We start from the raw sequence: 26,929 nt of genomic DNA, 5'->3' as shown, positions 1-26,929 counted from the left end.
GTACGCTGTTTATTTGAGCCGTTTCCGCTACGTTCGCGAAGTCAGCTTTCCCTCTTGTTAATAGTGTGCCCTTCGCCTGTGGATTCACGAGACATACCAGATTTGTTATCAGCTGGTAGATTAGGGTGTGGTTATGACGCCTTTTTTTTTACGAGTATTCAGTCTTCTGACTGATTTTTGATGCGTCCCACCGCAAATTCGTCTCCTGTGCCAACATTTTCATCTCTGAGTAGCACTTGGAACATACGTTCTCAGTTATTTGCTGGAAGTATTCCAATCTCTATCTTCCTCTACAGTTTTTAACCTCTACAGCTCGTTCTTTTCCTCTCCGATTATGCGGAGAACCTCATCATTCCTTACCTTACCTGTCCACCTAATTTTCAACATACTTCTGTAGCACCACCTCTCAAAGGATTCGATTCTCTTCTATTCTGGTCTTCTTACATTCCATGTCTCACTGCCATACAGCGCTGTGTTCCCAACATGCATTCTCAGAAATTTATTCCTCAAGTTAAGACCTGTGTTTGATATTAGCAGACTTATCTTGTCCAGGTGTACCTTTTTCGCCAGTGCTAGTCTGCTTTTTATGTCCTCCTTGCTCCGGCCGTTATGGATTATTTTGCTGTCTAGATAGCAGAATTCCTTAACTTCGTCATCACCAATTGTAATGTTAAGTTCCTCGCTGCTCTCATATCTGCTACTTCTCATTACTTTCGTCTGTCATCGATCTACTCTTAATCCATATTCTACACTCATTAGACTCTTCATTCAGTTCAGCAGATCCTGTAGTTCTTCTCCACTTTCGCTGAGGATAGCAATGTCACCAGCGTATCTTATCATTCATATCCTTTCACCCTGAATTTTAATACAACTTTTGAATCTTTCTTTTATTTCCTTCACTGCTTTTTCGATGTATAGACTGAACAATAGTGTTGAAAGAGTACTCCCCTGTCTTACACTCTTTTTAATCTGAGTATTTCGTTCTTTGTCTTTCAGTTTATTCTTCCCTCATGGTTCTTGTACGTATTGCATATTACCCATCTTTACCGTTAGCTTATCCCAATTTTTCTCGAAATTTTGATCACCTCGTATCATTTTACACTGCCTAAGCCTTTTTCCAAATCAACAAATCCAATGGACGTGTCTTGATTTTTCTTGAGTCTTGCCTCTATTATCAATGGCAAAGTCAGAACTGCCTTTCTGGTGCCTTTACCTCTTCTAAAGCCAAGCTGATCGTCATCTAACACATCCTCAATTTTCTTTTCCATTCTTCTGTATATTATTCTTGTCAGCAACTTGGAAGCTTGAGCAGTTAAGCTGATTGTGCCATAATTCTCGCACTTTTTGGCTCTTGCTATCTACAGAATTGTGTGGGTAATGTTTTCCGAAAGTCAGGTGGTATATCGCCAGACTCATACATTCTACATACCGAGGTGAATAATCGTTTTGTTGCCATTTTCCCCAATGAATTTAGAAATTCCGACTGAATGTTATGTATCCGTTCTGCTGTACTTGGTCTTCAGTCGCCCAAAGCTCTTTTAAACTCTGATTCTGCTACTGGATAAATTATCTCTTTCCTATCAACTGTTGTTTCTATCACGTCGCCAGGTAAGTCTTTCACCCTCGTAGAGGCCTTCTGTGTACTCTTTCCACCTACCCGTTCTCACCTTTGCATTTAACAGTGGAATTCCCATTGCAGCCTTAATGTTACCGCCACTGCTTTTAATTTCATCGGAGATTGTTTTGATTTTTCTGTATGCTGAATTCGTCATTCCAACAATCATTTCTTTTTTGACTAATTTACATTTCTTTTGACGCTGCCATTTTGCTTTATCTTTCCTGCACTTCTTAGGTACTTTGTTCCTAAATGACTTGTATTTCTGTAATACTGAACTCTGAACATTTTTGTAGTTCCTTCTTTCGTCAATCAACTGAAATATTTCTTCTGTTAGCCATGTTTTCTTGTAAGTTACCTTCCTTGTACCTACCGTTTTCTTTCCAACTTCTGTGAGTTCCCTTTAAAGAGATATCTATTCCTCTTCAACTGAATTGCCTACTGAGCTATTTAACATCGCAGTATCTATAGGCTCAGAGACCCTCAAGCGTATCTCTTCATTCCTTAACACTTCAGTATCCCACTTATTTGCACACTGATTCTTCCTGATTAGTCTTTTAACTTCAGCCTACTCTTCATCATTACCAAACTGTGATATGAGTCTGTATGTGCACGCCTTACAATCCAATATGTGGCTTCTGAATCTATGCCTGACCATGATGTAATCTAAGTCATATCTTCCTTTTCCAAGTATACCTCTTCCTCTTGTGATTCTTGAACAGGGTATTCCATATTACTAGCTGAAATTTATTACAGAACTCGGTCTTTCTCTTTTCTCATTACTAGTGTCAAGTTTATATTCTCCCGTGATCCTTTCTTCTACTCCTTCCCGTGCAATCGCTTTGCAGTCCCTCGTAAGTATTAGATTTCCATCTTCTTTAACGTATTGAATTACACGTACAAAATCCTCATATTCTTTCTCTGTCTCCTCATCTTCTGGCTGTGACATCGGCATGTATACTTGAGCTATTGTTCTCGGTGTTAGTTTGCTGTAGATTTTGATGATGGCAACCCGGTCTCTGAACTGTTCACAGTAACTCACTCTCTGGTTATCTTCCTACTCATAATGAATCCTACTTGCCGTCCGCGGTGGTCTCGCGGCTCTAGGCGCTCAGTCCGGAACCGCGCGACTGCTACGGTCGCAGGTTCGAATCCTGCCTCGGGCATGGATGTGTGTGGTGTCCTTAGGTTAGTCAGGTTTAAGTAGTTCTAAGTTCTAGGGGACTGATGACCATAGATGTTAAGTCCCATAGTGCTCAGAGCCATTTGAACCATTTTTTTTGAATCCTACTTGCGTTGTACGAGTTTCTGCTGCTGTTGATATTATAGTATACTTCTCTGACCAGAAATCTTGTCTTCTATCCTTTCCACTCCGCCGATCCCGACCATATCTGGATTGAGCCTCTGCATTTTCCTTTCCACATTTTGTAACTTCCGTAGCAAGTTCAAACTTCTCACACAGCACGCCCCGATACGGGGCTTATCCTGTTGGGTGAGACCGCAAGGCGAACACCATTAGCAAGCCGGTGCGCAAGAAAGTGATGAGTGTCTTGTGTTAAACGTAGTTTGTAATACTCTAGTATTCTTTGCCATTTGCGGGACTCTTACATGCAACTTAATTGTCGGAACCTTGGGTCTGAAATTTGGAAATAGATATGCAGAGTCTTAAAATCTTATAAAGGTATTGCAGGGTAGGTTGTACTAACAAATAATTATCAAGAAAAAAATCTAGACGCTGCGCCACGTTAATTAGCGTTAATGCGTGCCAATCAGGTTGTTGGGAGCGCAGTTTCAAGCGGCCCGTCATATACAATTAGTGTCTAGTGGGTAGCTTTGCTGCCTCTGGATCACGGGGTCCCGGATTCGATTCTCGGCCAGGTTGGGGATTTTCTCTGCCCGGGGACAGGGTGTTTATGTTGTGCTCATCATTTCATCATCATCATCATCATTCGTGAGTGTGGCTAGATTTGACTGTGTACAAAATGGAACTTTGAACGGGCGCTCATGACCGCGCAGTTGTGCTCCCACACAACAAACATCATCATTAACAATTAGTGCCATTTGTTAACACAGCGTAGATGATAGCGCACGAGACTGCTCAGCTTTTGGCTCAGGTTAGATCGTTACTACCGTAGCATGTACAATTTTTGTATCGCTCTCTTTTTCAGTGTTAGGAAACCCAACGAGAAACACTTTTGGCGACACCGTCTCTTGCTGTCCGCCTGAATTTGCTCGCGAATTGCCTGACTGGCTGACTTCAGTGGTGTTTTCAGAATGTTTCTGACCACACTGCATAGTAACAAATAAACGCTTTTAGATAAAAAAAAAGTTTGAGGTTGGTGTCAGACCCCGCACCTCCCCGTTGGATCTGCTCCTGGGTGGGAGGGGGCCAGCTGCGCCAGCATTGTTAGTAATCTTGTCCAGTGCGCCCTGCTACGACGGGCGCCGCGCCGGCCTTGGACGGCCTTCTGTCCCCTTCCCTTCCGCAGACGTGCTGTGCTGTGCGGCTGGCAAGCCGCCCCTGCCAGCCCGTAGCCGCTGCTGCTGCCCGCTGCACCTGACGCGACTGCCGATTGCCGGCTGAGAGGGCACTCGCCTCACACCGCGCCCGCTCCGCCCCACCCCGCCACACAGGGCCGGCAGCCGCAATCTCCGCGTCGCATCTGCCGTGGCGCCGACCCCGCCCCTACCCGAGTCCACGAAGCAGCGCATCAGCGCTCTCGGCTGCCCTGGCGGGTCAGTTTTTATGAATAGCTATATGTTATACAAGCACCCTTATGGAGGTATGGCCGCAAGCGACAGCCAGTCAGCGACGACAACGCAGAAGTTTGCCCGGTAATCAAACGTGTTTCGGTATGTCTAACAGTTCGGTTTTGTCCAATTAATCGTGTGCTATAATCCCTCATCCATCTATTGCTCTGGACAATGGTCTAGTCAACAATTAAAATGAAAGTTTTTCTAAAATGTGCATGACTTTCAGAAACTGCTTGTGGTCCAAAGACGGACAAAACGGCAGTAATGCACTTTCCGGGCTTGTTCTATCAACGCGGAGTGTCCAACGTATCTTGAGTGATGTACAACTCGGACTGAGGCAGTACGGCGTAACAACACTGATCGCTCAAAATGGTTCAAATGGCTCTGAGCACTATGGGACTCAACTGCTGAGGTCATTAGTCCCCTAGAACTTAGAACTAGTTAAACCTAACCAACCTAAGGACATCACAAACATCCATGCCCGAGGCAGGATTCGAACCTGCGACCGAAGCGGTCTCGCGGTTCCAGACTGCAGCGCCTTTAACCGCACGGCCACTTCGGCCGGCAACACTGATCGTAAATATATCCTAACCGAGAAGGACCGCTGAAGAGTGTAACGCTTTGTCAACGGCAATGCACTTCAAACAAGAAAAGAATTGTTGCTGTTAGTGAATGCAGAGCCATCTCAGTTACTTTCCGAGCGAAGAGCATGAAGCTTATTGCGTGCAATGAAAGTTTCGAGTGGCTTGCCTCTCCAAACTTCGTGGATAACAGCGGTACGTAAAGCTGCACGTCTGCAGCGGGTGAAACAACACAGACACTGGGAAGTAGCTGACTGCAGGCGTGTAGTTTTGTCAGAAATGTGGCGATTTCGCTTCTTTTTCCAAATGATGCAAGACGTCGAATGCACAGACGGCCCAATGGGGCATTTAACCCACAGTATATGGTGGATGCTAACTGAGCCGTGGTTAGTTCTGTGATGTTTTTGGGATGCTTTTCGTACCACACTTGGTGCAGCTCATTCAAGTGACCGTGAACAGGGGCTAAGGTGTTTATTTCAGCATTCTCAGCAAGTGCTACACTTTCTTCTATATCTTCATTATTACGCTACGGAAACTCCCGTCTTCGATGATACTCAGACACCATATCACACTGACCCGCTAAATAACTGGACCATAATCCCATAAGAAATGTCTGGAAGTATTTGGAACAGTGGGTAAACGCAGCAATCAGCATCGACGCTGTGTGTTAGCCCTATTAGATGTAGCCTTCAACAAGTGGCTTCAGCTGGATGTGACATACCTGATGGTACTTGTGGGCTCTCTTCCTCGCAGAATTGAGCCCATTATAAAGATTGGAGGCGGTGATACACTGTGTTAGGGTTAAGTTTCTGGATACGGTTAATTTTTGGCCCGTTGTGGATACAGTGAAACGACTGTAACGACATTATGGGTGGTAACTTTGAGCTAATAGCTGTTGGAACAATAAGACAGAAGCCAATACATTTAAAAAAAAGAGGAAAAAAAATATCTCTGAGCGTTTGATCACAGTGAAATCTTTGAATCCAGATGGATAATCATTTTGTCTTCGAAACTGTCCAATTTCAGGTCTTCATTCAACAACATCGGCTTAAACTACAGGGTGATCAAGAAGTCAGTATAAATTTGAAAACTGAATAAATCACGGAATAATGTAGATAGAGAGGGTTTTATTAGAACAAAAAAATACAAACGTTCAAAAAATGTCTGACAGATGGCGCTTCATCTGATCAGAATAGCAATAATTAGCATAAAAAAGTAAGACAAAGCAAAGATGATGTTCTTTACAGGAAATGCTCAATATGTCCACCATCATTCCTCAACAATAGCTGTAGTCGAGGAATAATGTTGTGAACAGCACTGTAAAGCATGTCCGGAGTTATGGTGAGGCATTGGCGTCGGATGGGTTCTTTCAGCATCCCTAGAGATGTCGGTCGATCACGATACATTTACGACTTCAGGTAACCCCAAAGCTAACAATCGCACGGACTGAGGTCTGGGGACCTGGGAGGCCAAGCATGACGAAAGTGGCGGCTGAGCACACGATCATCACCAAACTACGCGCGGAAGAGATCTTTCACGCGTCTAGCAATATTTTTTTTGGTTCTAATAAAACCCCATGTCATTCCAAGCATTTGTGTCAATTTTTACCTCTCTATCTACATTATTCCGTGGTTTATTAAATTTTCAAATTTATACTGACTTTTTGATCACCCGGTATTACGAGTATACTGATTCAGGTAAACATCTTTCTGCCATGTCACGAATACCATCGTAGAACTTACGAGTCGTGTGGGCCGTAAGCTACGTTGGATTTTAACAGCATATGGAGCTATCAGAAACTAGCGCGTCACACTCATAATCAGCGTTGAGCAACAGCAGGTGTGTGGGACGAAGCATTCCCCTAGTAATTAGGTACAGATGCGAGTATGCAATAACGACAACGCCTTAAGCGCACTTTAAAACTTAAAGACGTTGGTGTGGTTCCAGAACGTGCGATACGTGGAAGAACTGCTGAAGTGTGGTGCACGACGCTAGTAAGAATCGAGGGCTTAAAAAAGCTGAGTTTCCTGCTGGTCGATAGTAGTATCCTCATTGAATAAAGAAAAGCGCGAAATTATTCACATGAGTACTAAAAGAAATCAGCTAAATTTCGATTACACGATACGTCACACAAATCTGAGGGCTGTAAATTCAACTAAATACTTACGGATTACAATTACAAATAACCTACATTGGAACGATCACGTAGATAATATTGTGGGTAGAGCAAACCAAAGACTGCGTTTCATTGGCAGAACACTTAGAAGGTGCAACAGATCTACCAAAGAGACTGCTTACACTACGCTTGTCCGCACTATTCTGGAGTATTGCTGTGCGGTGTGGGATCCGCATCAGGTGGGACTGACGGATGACATCTAAAAAGTACAAAGAAGGGCAGCTCGTTTTGTATTATCGCGAAATGGGGGAGATAGTGTCACAGACATGATACGTGAATTGGAGTGGCAATCATTAAAACAAAGGCGTTTTTTGTTGCGACGGGATCTTTTCGTGAAATTTCAATCACCAGTATTCTCCTCCGATTGCGAAAACATTCTGTTGGCACCCACCTACATACGGAGAAATGATCATCACGATAAAATAAGAGAAATCAGGGCTCTCACGGAAAAATTTAAGTGCTCGTTTTTCCCGCGTGCCATTCGAGAGTGGAGCGGTAGAGAGACAACACGAAGGTGGTTCATTGAACCCTCTGCCAGGTACTTTATTGTGAATAGCAGAGTAATCACGTAGATGTAGATTGTACATTGTTTCTTCTAGAAGATATGCGACATTTTACCATCGCTATAGAGCGTATATGTAAACTGTACATGATGAGGAGCACAAGCTTAAAAACAGCACTGTTCTAACCTTCGCCAAGTACCTGATAGTTTTTTGTAATTTGAATGTCATAAAAGATTGATTTTACGTCACATATTTGTGTGTGTGTGTGTGTGTTTGTTGAGAGGGAGGTGGAGAGAGAGAGAGAGAGAGAGAGAGGGGGGGGGGATAGGGAGAACGGACATAGAACTAACTGCAAATTATCATATATAAAAATGGTAGCTTATTATTAATGTCAATGATAGTCATGTAAGTAGTCAGCATGTTAAGTTCGGAAGGCAGAATGCGAGGTACTGGCGGAAGTAAGGCTGTGAAGGAGGGTCGTGAGTCCTGCTTGCGTAACTGAGTTGAAAGAATAATTGCCCACGAAAAGCAATGGTCCCGAATTAGAATCTCGGACTGCCAGACAGTTTTGAGCTGCAACACTACGCTGAAAAGTGAAAATCTCATTCTGATCAGAATGTTGCTAATTCGTTACCGAGAAAACGTGTAAAAATCGTAAACTGAGTGACTCGTTACACACCATAGCGAGAGATCAAGCACGCAAGTAACTAGACATATTCTTTCACTCTTTAACTGAGTTGTTCGATTTTGAAATTCCCTGGTACATTAAAACTGTGTGCTGGATGAAGAACCAATTGTGGAACAGTACCTTTTGCCGGCAGTACTCTTAACCAGTGAATCATCTAGGAGGACTCACACTCGACCGCCATAACTTCTTGCTTACGTTCTGGATACCCAGTAGGTAAGAGCACTGACCGTTAAAGGTAGAGTTCCGGGTTCGAGGCCTGGTTTGACACAAAGTTTTAATCGGCCACGAATTTTCATGCAAATAACTAACCATCCAAACATCTATTTACACGGATAGCAGTTACTCCCCAAATGAATTTCACGGTACTCTGGTGATTCCGCCGTTTATCGTAACATCCATCTTCATGTTTCTCTTGTACGTGGTCGCTGCGACCGGCAATGGCGGGATACCTGCTGATCACAACGCAACACGAAAGAGACGGCGGCCGGCGCCTTCCGGCAGCGCCCAATGGCGTGCCGCCCCCTCCCAGCCATACAGCATGCGAGATAACGGTACGGCGCGTCCCCGGCAAGGTCACCCGATGCATCGCGGGTTATCTACCCAGCGCTGCTCAGGCGTACGCCGGACTGCGCTCTGTGGCAGCGTAAAGTTAAGTAAATGGGCTATCCTCAACCAGCAGGTGGGAATCCAAGAGACAGAGGATGAGCGGTCATGCGGGAATGATCCCCTTCCCAACAAAAAATTTACCTAAAGTGCTTATATTTTTCACACACTACTGGCCATTAAAATTGCTACACCACGAAGATGACGTGCTACAAACGCGAATTTTAACCGACAGGAAGAAGATGCTGTGATATGCAAATGATTAGCTTTTCAGAGCATTCACACAAGGTTGGAGCCGGTGGCAACATCTACAACTTGCTGACATGAGGAAAGTTTCCAACCGATTTCTCATACACAAGCAGCAGTTGACCGGCGTTGCCTGATGAAACGTTGTTGTGATGCGTCGTGTAAGGAGGAGAAATGCGTACCATCACGTTTCCGACTTTGATAAAGGTCGGATTGTAGCCTATCGCGATTGTAGTTTATCGTATCGCGACATTCCTACTCGCGTTGGTCGAGATCAATGACTGTTAGCAGAATATGGAATCGGTGGGTTCAGGAGGGTAATACAGAAGGCCGTGCTGGATTCCAACGGACTCGTATTACTAGCAGTCGAGACGACAGGCATCTTATCCGCATGGCTGTAACAGATCATGCAGCCACGTCTCGATCCCTGAGTCAACAGATGGGGACGTTTGCAAGACAACAACCATCTGCACGAACAGTTCGACGACGTTTATAGCAGCATGGACTATCAGCTCGGAGACAATGGCTGCAGTTACCCTCGACGCTGGATCACAGACAGGAGCGCCTGCGATGGTGTACTCAACTACGAACCTGGGTGCACGAATGGCAAAACGTCATTTTTTCGGATGAATCCAGATTCTGTTTACAGAATCATGATGGTCACATCCGTGTTTGGCGACATCGCGGTGAACGCACATTGGAAGCGCGTATTCGTCATCGGCATACTGGCGCATCACCCGGCGTTATGGTATGGGGTGCCATTGGTTACACGTCTCGGTCACCTCTTGTTCGCAATGACGGCACTTTGAACAGTGGACGTTACATTTCAGATGTGTTACGACCCGTGGCTCTACCCTTCATTCGATCCCTGCGAAACCCTACATTTCAGCAGGATAATGCACGACCGCATGTTGCAGGTCTCGTACGGGCCTTTCTGGATACAGAAATTGTTCGACTGCTGCCCTGGCCAGCGCATTCTCCAGATCTCTCAACAATTGAAAACGTCTGGTCAATGGTTGTCGAGCAACTGGCTCGTCACAATACTCTTGATGAACTGCGGTACCGTGTTGAAGCTGCATGGGCAGCTGTACTTGTACACGCCATCCAAGCTCTGTTTGACTCAATGCCCAGGCGTGGAGGTGGTTGTTCTGGGTACTGATTTCTCAGGATCTATGCACCCAAATTGCGTGAAAATGTAATCACATGTCAGTTCTAGTATAATATGTTTGTCCAATGAATACCCGTTTATCATCTGCATTTCTTCATGGTGTAGCAATTTTAATGGCCAGTAGTGTAAATTTCCAAGATCCTCAGTTAATTTTCAGAGAGTTTTGGATCATAAATATTAAGAGTCTGGAAACTGGTAAGGAGCTCGAATAAATTCTATATTCCAAGTTCTTGTCCAGGTGGGTGGGGCGGCGTCGTGACTGCCTGTGGGGAACATCCCAGCAAGGTAAAAGTGCCCATTCACAGACTGACCGTACTTGCTGCTGACGCCAAATCCGACAAGGTTCGAGAATCCACTAGCAGAACGGGTAAACAACAGAAAGGTGAGCAAGCTGAGACAGAAAGGGAAGAACGCCACCAAGAAAAAATGTTACTGGAAGGCCGACTTCTCGAAAGTAGGTGCAAATGGTTGAATGAGGCAGCATTCCCTTCATTCAATCGCTTGCATTATAACATTCTGTAGATCTGTGTTCGTAATTGTAAAGATAAGTGAAATGTTCGTAATGGCGGATGAACACTTTGATTATACATTTTTATATTTTGATGCGGTCACAGTTGTGAGACGTTTGCTATCATAGTTCTAAAATCAGTTGTATAGAACGCTTATTTCTCAAAATTTTGGTCGTATTATCTCACTGATCCAAACAACTTATTACCATGTTAAAATATTTAACTATTATCGTTAGTATAATAGTAGACATCTGTGGCAAATTAAAAGTGGTGGTGATCATAAAAAGCTAGATTCCGGCGTTCAGGGTTCGGGAAAACTGTGACCCTATCTCGCAAACCAATCTCTGAATTCACGCCTGGCAACCAGGAGATTAGTTTTAACACAGAGTGGTCCATCAGCCATGGTCCTACTCCTTCGTTCTTGCCTTCCTCTTAGTTTTGAACTGACTTACCCAACAAGCTTTAAGGAGGCTTGCAGTCACATCCGAACCATAGTGCAACTTGGCACTTTGCACATTATGCCAGTCACTGCTGTAGGCGAAAGAAGTAATAGCTGAAAAACGTTTAGGACTCACTGAGTATTTAACCATGGATCCTTATCTCTGCAGTGTGGGAGAGAAATTCGCAATAATTTAAAGGCAGTATATCATCTCTTTCGTGGCTTTTATTAAATGGACAATCTGATAGGCGATGCAGTCTGTAAACTTGTTGCTAATAATTTGCTGTTTGTTTAGGGAGGAGATTTTTGGAATAACTGTAATTCATTTTCTTACTACAGACATTGATAGCCAAATTGCGATATGAAGACGCTGCATCAAGAATGAAAATTGTGGAAAGTAAGCCAACAACCCAGAAAGGTGAACAGCGGCTGCAAAAAGGTATGTAGGCTAATGCGAGATTAATATGCAGCGATCAGCAAAATGAAATTTTTGCGAGGGTAGACCGAACAACTGCATTCGCAATATAAGATCCTATTGGGCGCGAAATGGGAACCACAGAGAAAATCTGACGAAAATTTGCACTGATGTTTTGGGCAGTGTTTCTAGTATGCCTGTAGATCGCGTCACATCGCTGTTTTCACTTATGAGCGCACAGTGAGTACGTGAAAATACCTAGAAGATAGTGTCTCCCTCCAAGTATGGGGGCCTGGTGAGAGATTTCGCCTGATTTCACGCAGCCCACATAACATAGCCATCATGCATTTCCTTTTTCATAACAATTCTAGGCCGCACTCTGAGAGTGCAATAAGGATGCTCCTGTAGCGTTTTCGATGGGAAGTGTTTGGTCATCCATCATACAGCCCGGACTTGGCTCCTTCTGATATTCATCTCTGCTCAAATGAACCACTGGCTACGAGGACAAGATTTAGGCGCAGACAACAAGCAGCAGTCTAACATAGAAAGTTGTCCAAAAGCACTGGCGGCTGCCTTCTATGACAATGATATTGGAAAGTTGGTACAGTGGTACGACAAATGTGTAAGTCGGAGCGGCAACTATGTAGAGAAGTAGCTGGAAGGTGCAGCTCACTGTCGTAAATAAAACATTTCTGATTTTCACTGTGGTTTCCATTTCGCGATCGATCGTTCGTTACTTTTCGAGAACCCCTCGAAGTATAGTTCTTAAATCGATTGTGTGGCACATGTATTTCTCAAATCTATGAATGAATTAAGTCACTGATGTAAACAAATTATTATTATATTAAAATATTTAACTGTTATTATTGATATAATCGTAGACGTATGTGGCAATTTGAAAGTGGTGGTGACCATAAGAAGCTAGATTTCGGGGTTGAGGCTTTGAGGAAACTATAACAAATTGACCCCTCCCCTAAATAGTTCTCTGGATTCATGCCTGTCAACCGAGAGGTTAGTTTTTAGCACAGTGATTTACCAACCCTGGTCTTATTGGTTCGTTCATGCCTTCCTCATAGCTTTGAACTGACTTACCTAGCAAGTCATTAGGGGGCTTGCAGTGGCATCTAAACAATACTGCAGCTTGACATTTTGCACATATTATGTCAGTCGTTGGATCGTTATATATGTAATGTAGAGCAGAAATTCGCAATAATTTAAAGGCAGAATATCTCTACTCTCGTGACTCTTTTTATGAATGGACAATCTGACAGGCGATGCAGTCTGTAAACTTGCTGTGTAATACTTTACAATTTGTTTATGGTCGAACTATTTCCGGGAGTAAATTTTGGGATAGCTGTACTTCATATTATTACCGCAAGCATTGATCGCCAAATTGTACTACGAAGTAAGCCCACAATCTAGAAACTGTAGTTAACTCGTGGGCTAGTGAGAGATGAACAAGCAGCGAATAACAAAATAATATTGCTGCGTAGAGAGATCAAACAACTGCTACTACTTACAAGAAAATTAGCTGTAAACAAAGGTACCTGAGAAGTGAAAGAATTCGAGAGGGCGTACACCTCTAGACTAGCGTCAGTGTTATGGACGAAAACAGCCATTTAAGCACGGAAGTCATAAGATGCTTTCAATCAAATATGATTATTGTAACTGCAGTTTGTAATCAACAAAACTACGGTCGTAATGCAGCTATAGAGGTTTCGTCTTCAAAAATAATCACGTGTCAAAAATAAAGTGCTAGTTACCCGGGTTTAGATCGCAAAGCCAATCATTCATGTTGTTTCAAACATAATTAAGATTTAAATGATTTATGTGTTTGCACTTCAGCGCTATTGCAGCAACTCTGTTGTCTTGCACACCAATTTTAAGGGGCGACCTTCACCATTAGAACATGACGCAAGCTAAGCCCAGAATGATACTGTTGCGAAACGCTGACAGTTAAGTATGGGAGATAGAATTAAACCTCACGGTCGTGACTGCAGGTATGTAGCGGGGATCATTGCCAGAAGTGATTAAACTAGAGGAATCCTGAATCGAGAGACATAATGTCTGATAACAGTTTCTGGGATCAAAACTTATCAGAAATCTTTAAAAATTTCAAGAAAATTTTACCAGTTTCAGACGCGATCGTTGGGCCCAGCTAGTATGCGGAGAACCTGTCCTTGATTCTTCCTGGAGGCTGCTGCTCACTCTTAAGATGCTTCGCTACCGCCGATGAACCATTCCCTTTATTATTATATTCTTTGAATCCTATTTTATATTTTCTTTCTATCTGGCCGACATGCTTCATCTAAGAATATTGACTTTTTGTTTCATATACTCCGGTATGGGCAGCTTGAGTATATTGCAATTAGAGGGAAAAGGTTGGCCGTTCTCAAATATAGAGCAAGACAATTATTTTGCGCTTTAAGAAATGAACGTGCCAACGTATTAAACGACAAGTCAGAAGTGTCCGAGGGGCATGTCTGAGCCCACTTGCTGTTGTCAAAAGCAGCAACCAACCTGACGTCCTTAGTAGTAATTAAGTGTAGTTTACAATGTACGTAGTGAGCACATTGTGGAATATGAATCGAGCTTCACCCGTGAGAATTCCACAGTTTGTGGCGAGCTGATTATGTGGCAGAATATATCAATGATATTTATATGACTAGTATCTGTACTTTCGGACATTTTTTGTTCTCCCAATTCTCAATGAATGAAAACATTGTAACATAGCTGGAAGATTGTTTTTAGGATTTGCTAAGACGTGACGTACAAACGTTCAGAGATTTTTGTGTCGACAGGGGCATCGTTGGTGACACTGATATACACCTAACGAGACAGTGCCGTCTTTAGTAATAATTGGCAGCAGACTTTCGCTAGTAATTTTGTATATCACAACAGTATATCATTACTACTGTATTCGAATGTTACATGATTATCTTTCCTGCTTATCTGCATCAGCATATATTCTTCTGCATTTAGGGCAAGCTGTCACTCATCACAACAAATAGAAATTCTGAGTCATCCTGTATCCCTCTACATTCACTCAACAACGATAGTTTTCCGAATACTAAAGTGACATCAGCAAACGATCGCAGATTAATGCTCACCTTGCCGTAAGATTGTTTATGTATTTAGAGAAGACGGGCGGTTCTATCACACTTCCCTCGACACCCTCGACGAGACCCCTCTCTGAAGAACATTCACCGTCCAGGATAATGCACTGTGTTGTATTGCTTACTAAGTCTTCGAACCACTCAAATAACTGGGAACCCATTCCGTATGCTCCTACTTTCGTCAACAGTGTACAGAAGGGCACCATGCCAAACACTTTCCGGAAATCTAGAAATAGGGAATCTGCCCGTTGACCTTCACGCTTGCTTTGTGGCATGTCGTGTGAGAAAGATCAAGTTGAGCATCAAATGAGCGATGCTTTCTAAACCCGTGATTGATTTGCGGGTACAAGCTTTTCTGTCGCAAGAAAAATTATTGCATTCGATCTTTAATATGCCCAACAATCCAGCAGTAAACCAATGTTAAGGATACTCGTATGTAATTTTGGTGGTCCATTCTTTTACCCTTTCTAATATACAGCAACCACCTGCACTTTTTTCGAATCGCTTGGGACTTCACGGTGGCAAGAGGTAAATACAAGGGGCCACTGGCGAAAAGTACTCTTTGTAAAGCCGAACTGGGGTTCCACCCAGTCTTGGCGACTTATTTGTTATGAACTTTTCATTTCCTTATCAAGTCCAGGGTTGGGTGGGGTTGTTTGGGGGAAGAGACCAAACTGCGAGGTCATCGGTCTCATCGGATTAGGGAAGGACGGGGAAGGATGCCGGCCGTGTCCTATCAAAGGAACCATCCCGGCATTTGCCTGGAGCGATTTAGGGAAATCACGGAAAACCTAAATCAGGATGGCCGGACAAGATATTGAACCGTCGTCCTCGCGAATGCCAAGTACAGGGATACTTATTTATATGTCCTCCATACGGGAGTCAAGAGTCACTGTGATGGTCAACAACCAATAGCCAACAGTAAGGTATCCTAACAGCTGATACTGACAATCTATTGAGAACATTAGAGGTCCTCTAGCGCACATCCGATTTGACTTTCATTTCTGTAGAATATTCGGCGTTGAATATAACGCACTGCGTTTCAGTAGTGAAATATTCATCAGGCCAGTCATCTCCGTCCGAACCTATTACATATGACCTTACCATGGCTAGTAGTTGATCAAATGCTTCAGTATAGGACGCTATTCGACGATCTAGAAAGACGAAATATACCTATCCACTTGCAACTTTCCAAGATGCGGAGTACGAATAAAGGAAGCTCTACTATACACGAATGATTTTTCCAGAGTCCGCCCCCGGTAGCTGAGAGCTGGCACGGTAACTCAGCGTGTTCGTTCAGAGGGCTGCTCGCCCTCTGTAATAAAAAAACTGAGTAGAGGAATCAACGATCAACTTGAACGAATTTCTTGTGACGTCCGCCTAGACCAAACGCAACGAACAATACCGAAAAAAAAAAAATAGTGTTCAGCGCGACAGAATGCCAATCCTAAGGGCCCGGGTTCGATTCCCGGCTGAGTCGGAGATTTTCTCCGCTCAAGGACTGGGTGTTGTCTTGTCCTAATCATCATCATTTCATCCCCATCGACGCGCAAGTCGCCGAAGTGGTGTCAAATCGAAAGACTTGCACCCGGCGAACAGTCTACCCGGCGATAGGCCCAAGTCACACGACATTTACATTATTATTTTTCCAGAAACTATTTTGAGCCTTTGAGATGGTTCAAATGGCTCTGAGCACTATGGGACTCAACTGCTGTGGTCATCAGTCCCGTAGAACTTAGAACTACTTAAATCTAACTAACCTAAGGACAGCACACACATCCATGCCCGAGGCAAGTCTTTGGGAGAATCGTTCATTTTTAACTAACCTGGTACAAAGGCGCTTCCATATTTTGATCATCCCAACTACAAGTAGTCGTCACGTAGCTACCGGACAGAGAGAGTGAGAGAGAGAGAGAGAGAGAGAGAGAGAGAGAGAGAGAGACAGAGAGAGGGAGAGAAAGAGAGAGTGCAGAGTTTGCTCGGTGGAATGGGACTGCTACGGTAATCGGACAGGGTCACGTGTCGGGCCGACCACGCAGCCTTTCCCCTGGCGACTACGGCCGGCGGCGACCTTGTCTCCTCAAGGTGGATCCCTGAATGGCGAGGTCGCGCGAATGTCAAAGTCGCGCCGTCGCTGCACTTTACGGCGGGCGCTTCTCCCCAGAGAGACAGTAGATCTTCTGATATACCACTGTCTCCTCATCTAGAGAATGGACTTGTGTCGCCGACAAACAAATCTTACAGCGTCGTCTCGTGCTGACTCTAAACAACTTGATACACAGTGTCACTAAAGTACGCTATCTGGCTATTGGTATCCGGACACCTATCAGTGGACACTAACATGGGATGTGTGTGTGTAGCCTCCGCCTCTAAGATGCCTTGAACTGCGCTGGGGACAGTGGGGCGTCTGGATGTCTGTAGAGGAACGGCAGCCTATTCTGCTTCAAGAGCTGGATCAGAGAAGGCAGTGATGCTGGACACTGTGGTCTAGAGCGAGTAAATGTTGTAACTCATCGCAAAGGTGTTCTACTAGGTTCAGGTCGGGACTCTGGGCAGGCTAGTCCATTTCAGGAAATTGTACATAAACAGTTGTCTCAGAGATGGCTCTGAGCAGTTTGGGGCTTAACTTCTGAGGTCATCAGTCCCCTAGAACTCAGAACTACTTAAACCTAACTAACCTAAGGACGCCACGTGGGATTAGCCGAGCGGTCTCAGGCGCTGCAGTCGTGGACTGTGCGGCTGGTCCCGGCGGAGGTTCGAGTCCTCCCTCGGGCATGGATGTGTGTGTTTGTCCTTAAGATACTTTAGGTTAAGTAGTGTGTAAGCTTAGGAACTGATGAACTTAGCAGTTAAGTCCGATAAGATTTCACACACATTTGAACATTTTTTTGATAACCTAGGGACATCACACACATCCATGCCCGAGGCAGGATTCGAACCTGCGACCGTAGCGGTCGCGCGGTTCCAGACTTAAGCGCCTAGAACCGCTCGGCCACTCCGGCCGGCCTCTCAGAGATGCTGCTTTATGACATGGTGGGCTATCATGCTGATACAGTATCGTCTCCAGACGGTTCCTCTACTGTACCCAGTACACAATACAGTAAAATGTATTCGTATCCTTCTGCATCTAGCGTTTTCTTAGGCACAATAAGTGAACAGCTCCGTAACCAGGAAAACACGTCCGTAGCGTAACACGACCTCCTCTGTACTTCGGTGCTGCAACTGCACGTGATGGCAGGTGATGTTCTCGAGGCATCCACCAAACCCAATCCGTTCCAACGGACTGCCACAGCACGTAGGGTGATATATTACTCCGAATAATTCGTTTACAGTCGTCGAGTGTCCGGGTGCGTAACTTTTTACATCTCAAGCGACACTTATGATGATAATGATGATGATGATGATGATGATGATGGGGGGCTCAACTGCGCTCAACTGCGCGGTTATCAGCGCCCGTACAAATTCCCAACCTTTGCTCAGCCCAATCACGCCACTTTCAGGAATGATGATGAAATGATGAGGACAACACAAACACCTAGTCATCTCGAGGCAGGTGAAAAAATCCCTCAAGCGACACTTAGCGTTGACTAGAAAAATGTGTGGCTTATGGGGAGCAGTTAGACCACTGTGCACCACTATTCTTAACTCCCTACGCACAGCCTGTCTGATAGCTGGACTGCTGGTAGTACTTCGGAACTCACGAGTGATTCCATCCGCTGATTTAATGTGATGTTTTACAACCACCATCCGCAATGCTCGACTGTCCCTGTCCGACGTTACCTGCGGTCTGCCTGGTCATGATTTAGCTGTAGATGTTCCTCCGCGTTTCCACTTCAGAATCACATCACCAACAATCGACTTAGGCAGCTTTAAAAGGATTGAAATGTCCATAACGAATTTCTTACTCAAGTGACATGAGCTCCCCTGATCGACCTATACTGAGGTTACTGCTTCTCTGCCGGCCAGTGTGACCGAGCGGTTCTAGGCGCTACAGTTTGGACCTGCGCGACTGCTCCGGTCGCAGGTTCGAATCCTGCCTCGGGCATGGATGTGTATGATGTCCTTAGGTTAGTTAGGTTTAAGTAGTTCTAAGTTCTAGGGGACTGATGACCTCAGATGTTAAGTCCCATAGTGCTCAGAGCCATTTTTTGAACTGCTTCTCTACTGGCAACACAGTATTCCCAGACTCCTTTTAAACTGGCGAGTGCGCCTCACATAACATCTAGTGGCCAATTCCTCGTTACTTAGGGCTGTTCGCAACTTTTGTTAAGACAGTGTATGTCAAAGATCAAGCCGGCGGATGAAGCATGAAATGAAGAAGGTCTGCACGTGTTGGGTGTGGATGACGCCTATCGATAATAAGCTTAGTTAACGGAACATGGACCGAGGCATACAACTTGGTGACGGGAGAAGTAGTGGAAAATAAAAGTCAGAACGACGTCAAACCTATCGACAGATACGAGAGTTCTTTTATTTATTTCGTTTATGTTTGCGTAAAATATAGAATTGAAAGAGTATTCGAGCAAGCGGGATCCATATCACTCTCAGCAGTCATAGAAAGTTTTCAGGTACCTATGTGGGAAAACTGATGCATCAGTACGTGGATGGCCTTCGTTTTGGTTGTAACATTGTATTTTTTCCATCTACGGTATTTAGGGCAGGTACTTAGGACCAGTTCTAAGGCAGGTTTAATGCCGAAACTTCCTGGCAGATTAAAACTGTGTGCCGGACCGAGACTCGAACTCCTTTCTTTCAGGAGTGCTAGTTCTGCAAGGTTTGCAGGAGAGCTTCTGTAAAGTTTGGAAGGCAGGAGACGGGTTTTGGCAGAAGTAAAGCTGTGAATACGGGGCGTGAGTCGTGCTTGGGTAGCTCAGATGGTAGAGCGCTTGCCCGCGAAAGGCAAAGGTCCCGAGTTCGAGTCTCGGTCCGGCACACAGTTTTAATCTGCCAAGGAGTTTCATATCAGCGCACACTCCGCTGCAGAGTGAAAATCTCATTCCAGGTTTAATGCCGTTTTCCAGCCATGTGGCTGGGCTGATATTCCCTTCATTTAAGAACAGTCGTTGCATGCTACTACCTTATGCACTCATTTCGAGCCCTGCCCATGCGATTCCTTACGTCTACAATCACTGCAGCTACAATTTTCAGCAGTGACACATGTCGTAGTATGCGACCAACCTTTCTGCCTTTTCCATTCATTCAGATATTAGCCTTTTTCCTCGTTACATTTTTTTTTGTTAACTGGTTGTCAGACGTCTTCATTCCTTACTCGATCAATCCAACTGATCTTCAACAGTGTCTAGCAACACGACATATCAAAGACCAGTTATTTTTTCCAATTCCTTCTTCACTTAACTTGTTGCAGCCATACGCGACTACTCTCCTATTATAACTTTTCAAGAAACTTCTCCTGATCTAACGGTTTATAATTTTTAATGTTAACAGTTGTTTTGACAAATTCCCGTTTGCCTTGCGTTAATACTGAGTATCCATTGCATCTAATTGTAAACCCCCTCGTGTTGTTTCCTCTAAAGGCCGAGTCGATAGTAAACGGCTCGCCACAGGGTTCTCTGACCGTAGCAACTGGCTCTGCCTCTTGGGACGAAGATTTATGAACTGTCGAAGGCAACCAACACTGTTCCTTCTTACAGGGGGTATCAATTAATTAGAAGACTGAAAAAACCGGAAATGGGTACAGTTCGAATTAAACCAGATTGAAGCTTAACAATGATATATGTTCTCTTAGGACTGATACACATATAGCTGAGAGCATACATACAAATACAGGGCTATTACAAATGATTGAAGCGATTTCATAAATTCACTGTAGCTCCATTAATTGAAATATGGTCACGACACACTACAGATACGTAGAAAAACTCATAAAGTTTTGTTAGGCTGAAGCCGCACTTCAGGTTTCTGCCGCCAGAGCGCTCGAGAGCGCAGTGGGACAAAATGGCGACAGGAGCCGAGAAAGCGTATGTCGTGCTTGAAATGCACTCACATGAGTCAGTCATAACAGTGCAACGACACTTCAGGACGAAGTTCAACAAAGATCCACCAACTGCTAACACCATTCGGCGATGGCATGCGCAGTTTAAAGCTTCTGGATGCCTCTGTAAGGGGAAATCAATGGGTCGGCCTGCAGCGAGCGAAGAAACGGTTGAACGCGTGCGGGCAAGTTTCACGCATAGTGATGTGAAAGATTCAGTGTTTAAACCTCCTCTACCAAGAAACGTGCCAGAACTGCGAGCTCGCATCAACAATGCTTTCGAACTCATTGATGGGGACATGCTGCGTCGAGTGTGGAGGAACTTGATTATCGGCTTGATGTCTGCCGAATCACTAAAGGGGCACATACCGAACATTTGTGAATGCCTAAAATAACTTTTTGAGTTTTTGTATGTGTGTGGAAAGCATTGTGAAAATATCTCAAATAATAAAGTTATTGTAGAGCTGTGAAATCGCTTCAATCATTTGTAATAACCCTGTATAATAATCAGTGTATCTAAATTCAACAGATCAACAGAACTTCAACGACTCCTGGAATTAATAGCGCTGAAGGGAGGTGAATTCACGTGCAGAGGATCTTAGCATCCTAAAAACATGGGCAGCAATCGAGGTGACAAAAAGAGGTGGTCGCGATGACTGTTTACCATATGGTGAACAGCACATTCCCACAGCTATAATCGGAATGTAGTCGCTCGCGCCGATTGCAAACCTAAGCTGCTGCTCTTAGGCGTAATGCGTAGAACCGATCTTAGGAGGCACGGGACCGAGTCAGACCCGTGTCAACACCAGCGACCGATTAACGACCGTTGGTCTGATAGACCGCTTACCCTGAAAGTGCCTTTTAGGCGATTTTGCGCGCAATTTTAGGCTACTGTTAGGCTGGTCCCTAGTCTCCGCATGAGAAAATACGATGACACGCGGAACGAACTTGACGATACACAGGTAGACGCCACACAAATTTCCCTCCCTAAGGGTTTCTGCCAACTGTGGTAACGGGGAGGGCATCCGGCCGCGAAACTTAAAACTAGGGAAGTAAAAACGCCACATCATGAAAAAACTACGAATCCCATATGGCGGGTTAAACACCAGGAAAAACAGAGAGAATCCGTTTTCTCCTGAAGTCAAACTCTCTCGTAATCAGCTTACAGTTCTGCCTTCTATTTTTGGATGAAGTAAGGTGGTGAGGTGCTGTACGAGGCCGTGACGACGCCGGCCACGCAGTGGTACGGGAGGACTCGTTGCTCGGCAACAGCAGGCAGCGGCTGTCGTGAAAGTGGTCTCCCGGTGGCGGCGTGGCGCCGGCGCCTGTAGCCGCCGCATTCCAGCGCCTCCCTGGAACCTCTCTAACCTCTCTCCCAGCCCAGCAGTGTCCGGACCTCGCCTGGGCCCCGGCCAACGGGCGGTCCGCGGATCACTGCACGCCGGGCGCACGTGCACGAAGCCGCTGGATTATAGCGAGGAACGCGAATCTCAAGGAAGTTGCTCCGTCCTTATAAAAGGACGCCAGTGCGAGTATTAATGCAGAGCGGGACGAGATTTGTGATGTTATCAGGTAGAATTTTACGTTTCCAAAAATTTCCGTACGTGAAAAACTGAACAACTCGATCGTATCTTTCTGCAACACTGCGATGTAAGATTGCTTTCTGAATATAAAGTTAGATAACACTTGCGATGCGAAGTATATCGAACTAGAAGGTCCTTCAAAATGAGGTACAACGCACAGCACTCTGCAACTTAGGTCCCAATAAAAAATCCAAAAGAAAAGCTTAGTGCTATAAATGATTGCTGAAGACGAGATGGGTAGATCGCGTAACTGGTGAGGAGGTGCTGAATCAAATTAGGGAGAAAATAAATTTAAGGCACATCTTAATTAAAGGACCTTGTGGATTAATGGCCGCTTCAACACTATTTTATCCTTTATTAGTGGATCATTACCGGCTTCGTGGCACTGAAAGCTACATCATCATGTATGATTAAAATGTTAGAGCGGAATAGCTCGGAATCTTTTTACACAACATTCGTTGTCCGCCAAAACAAAACACCGCTAAAAGAAGCTATGTCAAAGATTAAAAGAAGGGATCAATTGATTAGATACATTTAGAGGCGTCAAGGAATTGCCAGCTTAGTGCTGGAGGGACTTGTGGGAGCTAAAGACGCCAAGGTTTGAATGCATAAACAGTTTCAGATGCACATAGGTTGGGATATCTTGCTTGCACAGGATTGGCTATCACTGTGGGTTGCATCAGAACCAGCCTTTAGACTGAAAACCACAACAACAAACAGCAAAGACAAGCATCCGATTGGACCTATGGTTATTTCTAGAAACAGTCCTTTGTATAAAAACACAGTCTACTTTGATTAATGATTTTAAAGATAAACATATTTCTGATACATCATGTATCGTATCTCTGGATATCAAAAACCTTTATGCAGATGTTCCTGCCCAGGCCACTGAATTGAGTAGATTCGATTCACTGAATACAAGAGGCTATCTCAGCAGAAAATTGAATTCTGACATTAATTTCCAATGGGATACTAAGATTACTTGTGATCTTTTTTCTTTTCTTCGTTTAGCTTAAGTCGCTAGAAACGATATTTACAGAACCGACGAAATATCATTGACATACTCTGAGGTGACAAACGACATTTGATAGCGGTATGCACATATGTTGATGGCGGTAGTATCGCGTACAGAACGAATAAAAGGGCAGTGCATTAGTGGAGCGGTCATTTGTACTCAGGGTATTCATGTGAAAAGGTTTCCTTCGTGATTATGACCGCACGACGGGAATAACAGACTTTGAACACGGAATGGCAGGTGGAGCATGACACATTGGACATTCCATTTCGGGAATCTTTAGGGAATTCAATATTTCGAGACCATAGTGTAAAAAGTGTGCAGAGAATACAAAATGTCAGGCATTATGTCTTACCACGGACAACGCAATTGCCAATAGCCTTCACTTAATGACAGAGAGCAGAGGCGTTTCCGTAGGTTTGTCAGTGCTAACAGACGAGCATCAATGCGGGAAATAACCGCGGAAATCAATCGGGGCGTACGAGGAACTGTCCTTTAGGATAGCGCGGCGAAATTTGGTGTTAGTGCGATATGGTAGCAGACAACAGACGGGTCCTGTGGATGTTCAGCTACATGTAAACCATTTCCGTCTAGGATGTCACGTTCCCAAACAACGATAGAAATTTTGTTGATGACAATGCGCCATACCACTGGGTCACAGTTCTTCGAGACTGTTTTGAAAAACATTCTGGACAATTCGAGCAAATGGTTTGACCAGCCAGATCGGCCGGCATGACTCCCATGGAACATCTATGGAACCTAATCAAGAGGTCGGCTCGTGCAGAAACTCCTGCACCAGCAACACTTTTCGCAATTATGGACGGGTAGAGAGGGAGCATGGTTCAGTATTTCTGCATGGTACTTCCAACGACTTTTTGAGTGCATGCAACGTCGAGTTCATCACTACTCCAGGCAAAATGAAGACTGACTCAATATTAGGAGGTATTGAAACATCCCCTTAGATAAATTAATGAATTACTGTGCTGATAAACCTCTTACGTTATTTGATTTTCAGACAGCTGAGCAGAACTGAACGTACTCAGACATTTCTCTCTTTACTTATTCTGATCAACACTAAACTGACACGCAGTATTTTTAGCGCAACGCAGTCTGACTTTCAATAATCCCTACAAAAGAATGGCCCTGACTAACAATAACCTATACCTTTCATGAATCACAAAAATCTTCGTTACTCGAACTACTGCAGTACAGCGAGCGCCAATACTGCCAGCTAAATAAAAGATTCTAACCTGTGAAGGCACTAACTAGTGATACTCATAGTTAGCAAATGAAAGATTTTGATAGAGAACAAACAATGTATTTACCTTAATAATGTTCAAAAGTCATCGTATACCGGGTGATGAAAAAGTCAGTATAAATTTGAAAACTGAATGAATCACGGAATAATGTGGATAGAGAGCTACAAATTGACACACATGCTTGGAATGACATGGGGTTTTATTAGAACCAAAAAAATACAAAAGTTCAAAAAATGTCCGACAGTTGGCGCTTCATCTGACCAGAATAGCAGTAATTACCATAACAAAGTAAGACAAGGCAAAGATGATGTTCATTACAGGAAATGCTCAATATGTCCACCATCATTCCTCAACAATAGCTGTAGTCGAGGAATAATGTTGTGAACAGCACTGCAAAGCATGTCCGGATTTATGGTGAGGCAATGGCGTCGGATGTTGTATTTCATCATCGCTAGAGATGTCGGTCGATCACGGTACACTTGCGACTTCAGGTAACCCCAAAGCCAATAATCGCACGGACTGAGGTCTGGGGACCCGGGAGGCCAAGCGTGACGAAAGTGGCGGCTGAGCACACGATCATCACCAAACGACGCGCGCAAGAGATCTTTCACGCGTCTAGCAATTTGGGGTGGAGCGCCTGGTTCTAATAAAAGCCCATGTCATTCTAAGCATGTCTGTCAATTTTTACCTCTCTATCTACATTATTCCCGGTTTATTAAGTTTACAAATTTATGCTGACTGTTTGTTCACCCGGTATATATCAGTTGATGATATCCAGTTTTACAAATTTACTCTTTCTGATGGACACCCGTCCAGATCGTCCGCTCTCAAAATTCTGCCATCTCTCTCCTCACATCCACCACTGCTGGCGGCTCACCTCCCATGGCGCAACGCTACGCGCTGTTCACATCCAACTGCACAACACTACAATAGCAAAAATTCCAACAATACAAACCAGCCACAGACTGCACACATCACAGTCAGTGATTTTCATACAGAGCGCTACGTGGCGTTACCAACATAAAAACCTAAACAGCCTACCTACAGTAGACCATGACTTTAGTCACCTCAGTGTGTATTTCATGGCGTTGGGATTTTCATACCCTGACACTACTGTGAGCGCTTTGGGTGGATGAACGCTTTCGTAAAGGTTCTTATGTCTAGATGTTTCTGACGACGAACGCATGTGCCTTCGAAACGCATAAAATTTCTGATTTTGCCTAATGTGTTGCTGACCCTACATTTTAACTTCCAAAAATTACTAGAGGGTGAACGCCAAATATTCTCTTCGGAACTGTCTTGCGGCTGTGACGGGAGTAAGTAATCAAGAAAGAGAGCTCAGTTTCAAAGGGTGGAGTCAACCATTTTTTGGGTGAGGAATACGACAAGATGGAAAGCCGCTACGAACCTGAAACGCGGCTGAGATGTCGCTGTCTCCTGGGATGGAGCGCCGTCTGCCGTGTGTGTGTGTGTGTGTGTGTGTGTGTGTGTGTGTGTGTGTGTGTGTGTGTGAGAGAGAGAGAGAGAGAGAGAGAGAGAGAGAGAGAGAGGCCACAGAGGCGCCTTTGTCGCGATCTGGGTCGCGGGCGGCGGCCGATCTGTGCCACGGACGCTCATCTCGCCGCACTCTTCTGCCCGTGCTGGACACTGCCGGCGTTTGCTCAGCTCCTCCGTAAGGGTACTCAAGGCCTGCAGATCTGTCCACGTGAGTGGCGTGTCGTTTGCCACTGCCGACCACTTTTAGATGTTAGCGGAGGCGTCAAGTGTCTAGCGACAGCCACCCCACCTTGCCAGTCTAAGCAGAGACTAGCTCAGTACATGTGTCAATGCGTGCAGTGATCTAACAGTTACTGAGGTATGGTTAGTGCTACACTGCCCAAAGGAAAGAAGGAAGGCCGCGCGAAGTGGCCGTGTGGTTTGAGGCGCAATGTAACGGACTGCGCGGCCCCTCCCGCCGGAGGTTCGAGTCCTATCTCGGGCATGGGTGTGTGTGTTGTTCTTAGCATAAGATAGTTTAAGTAGTGTGTAAGCCTAGGGACCGATGACCTCAGCAGTTTGGTCCCTTAGGAATTCACACGCATCTGAATATTTGAAAGAGGGAAGATTAGGGTGTAGCGTCAAGTCGACAATGAGATCACTAAATACGGATCAAAAGCTGGGACTGCGCAACAATGGGGAAGGAACCATCCCGACATAACACTTGATCACTTTACGGAAACTACGGTAAATCCATATCTTTATGGTCGCACAGTGCATCCCGAATGCGA

The 26,929-nt window shown here is 44.6% G+C and overlaps 1 protein-coding gene across 2 annotated transcripts in view; it reads right to left on the bottom strand.

Annotated features, from left to right (window-relative positions):
* Positions 1–26,929, bottom strand: part of LOC124795452 (nocturnin) — a 384,759-nt gene that overhangs the window by 179,856 nt on the left and 177,974 nt on the right. The window lies entirely within an intron of this gene.

This window comes from Schistocerca piceifrons, chromosome 4 (genome assembly GCF_021461385.2).
Source record: "Schistocerca piceifrons isolate TAMUIC-IGC-003096 chromosome 4, iqSchPice1.1, whole genome shotgun sequence".
NCBI lineage: Eukaryota > Metazoa > Arthropoda > Insecta > Orthoptera > Acrididae > Schistocerca > Schistocerca piceifrons.
The sequence above is the reverse complement of the archived record's forward strand: the minus strand, read 5'-3'. Positions and strand labels throughout refer to the sequence as shown.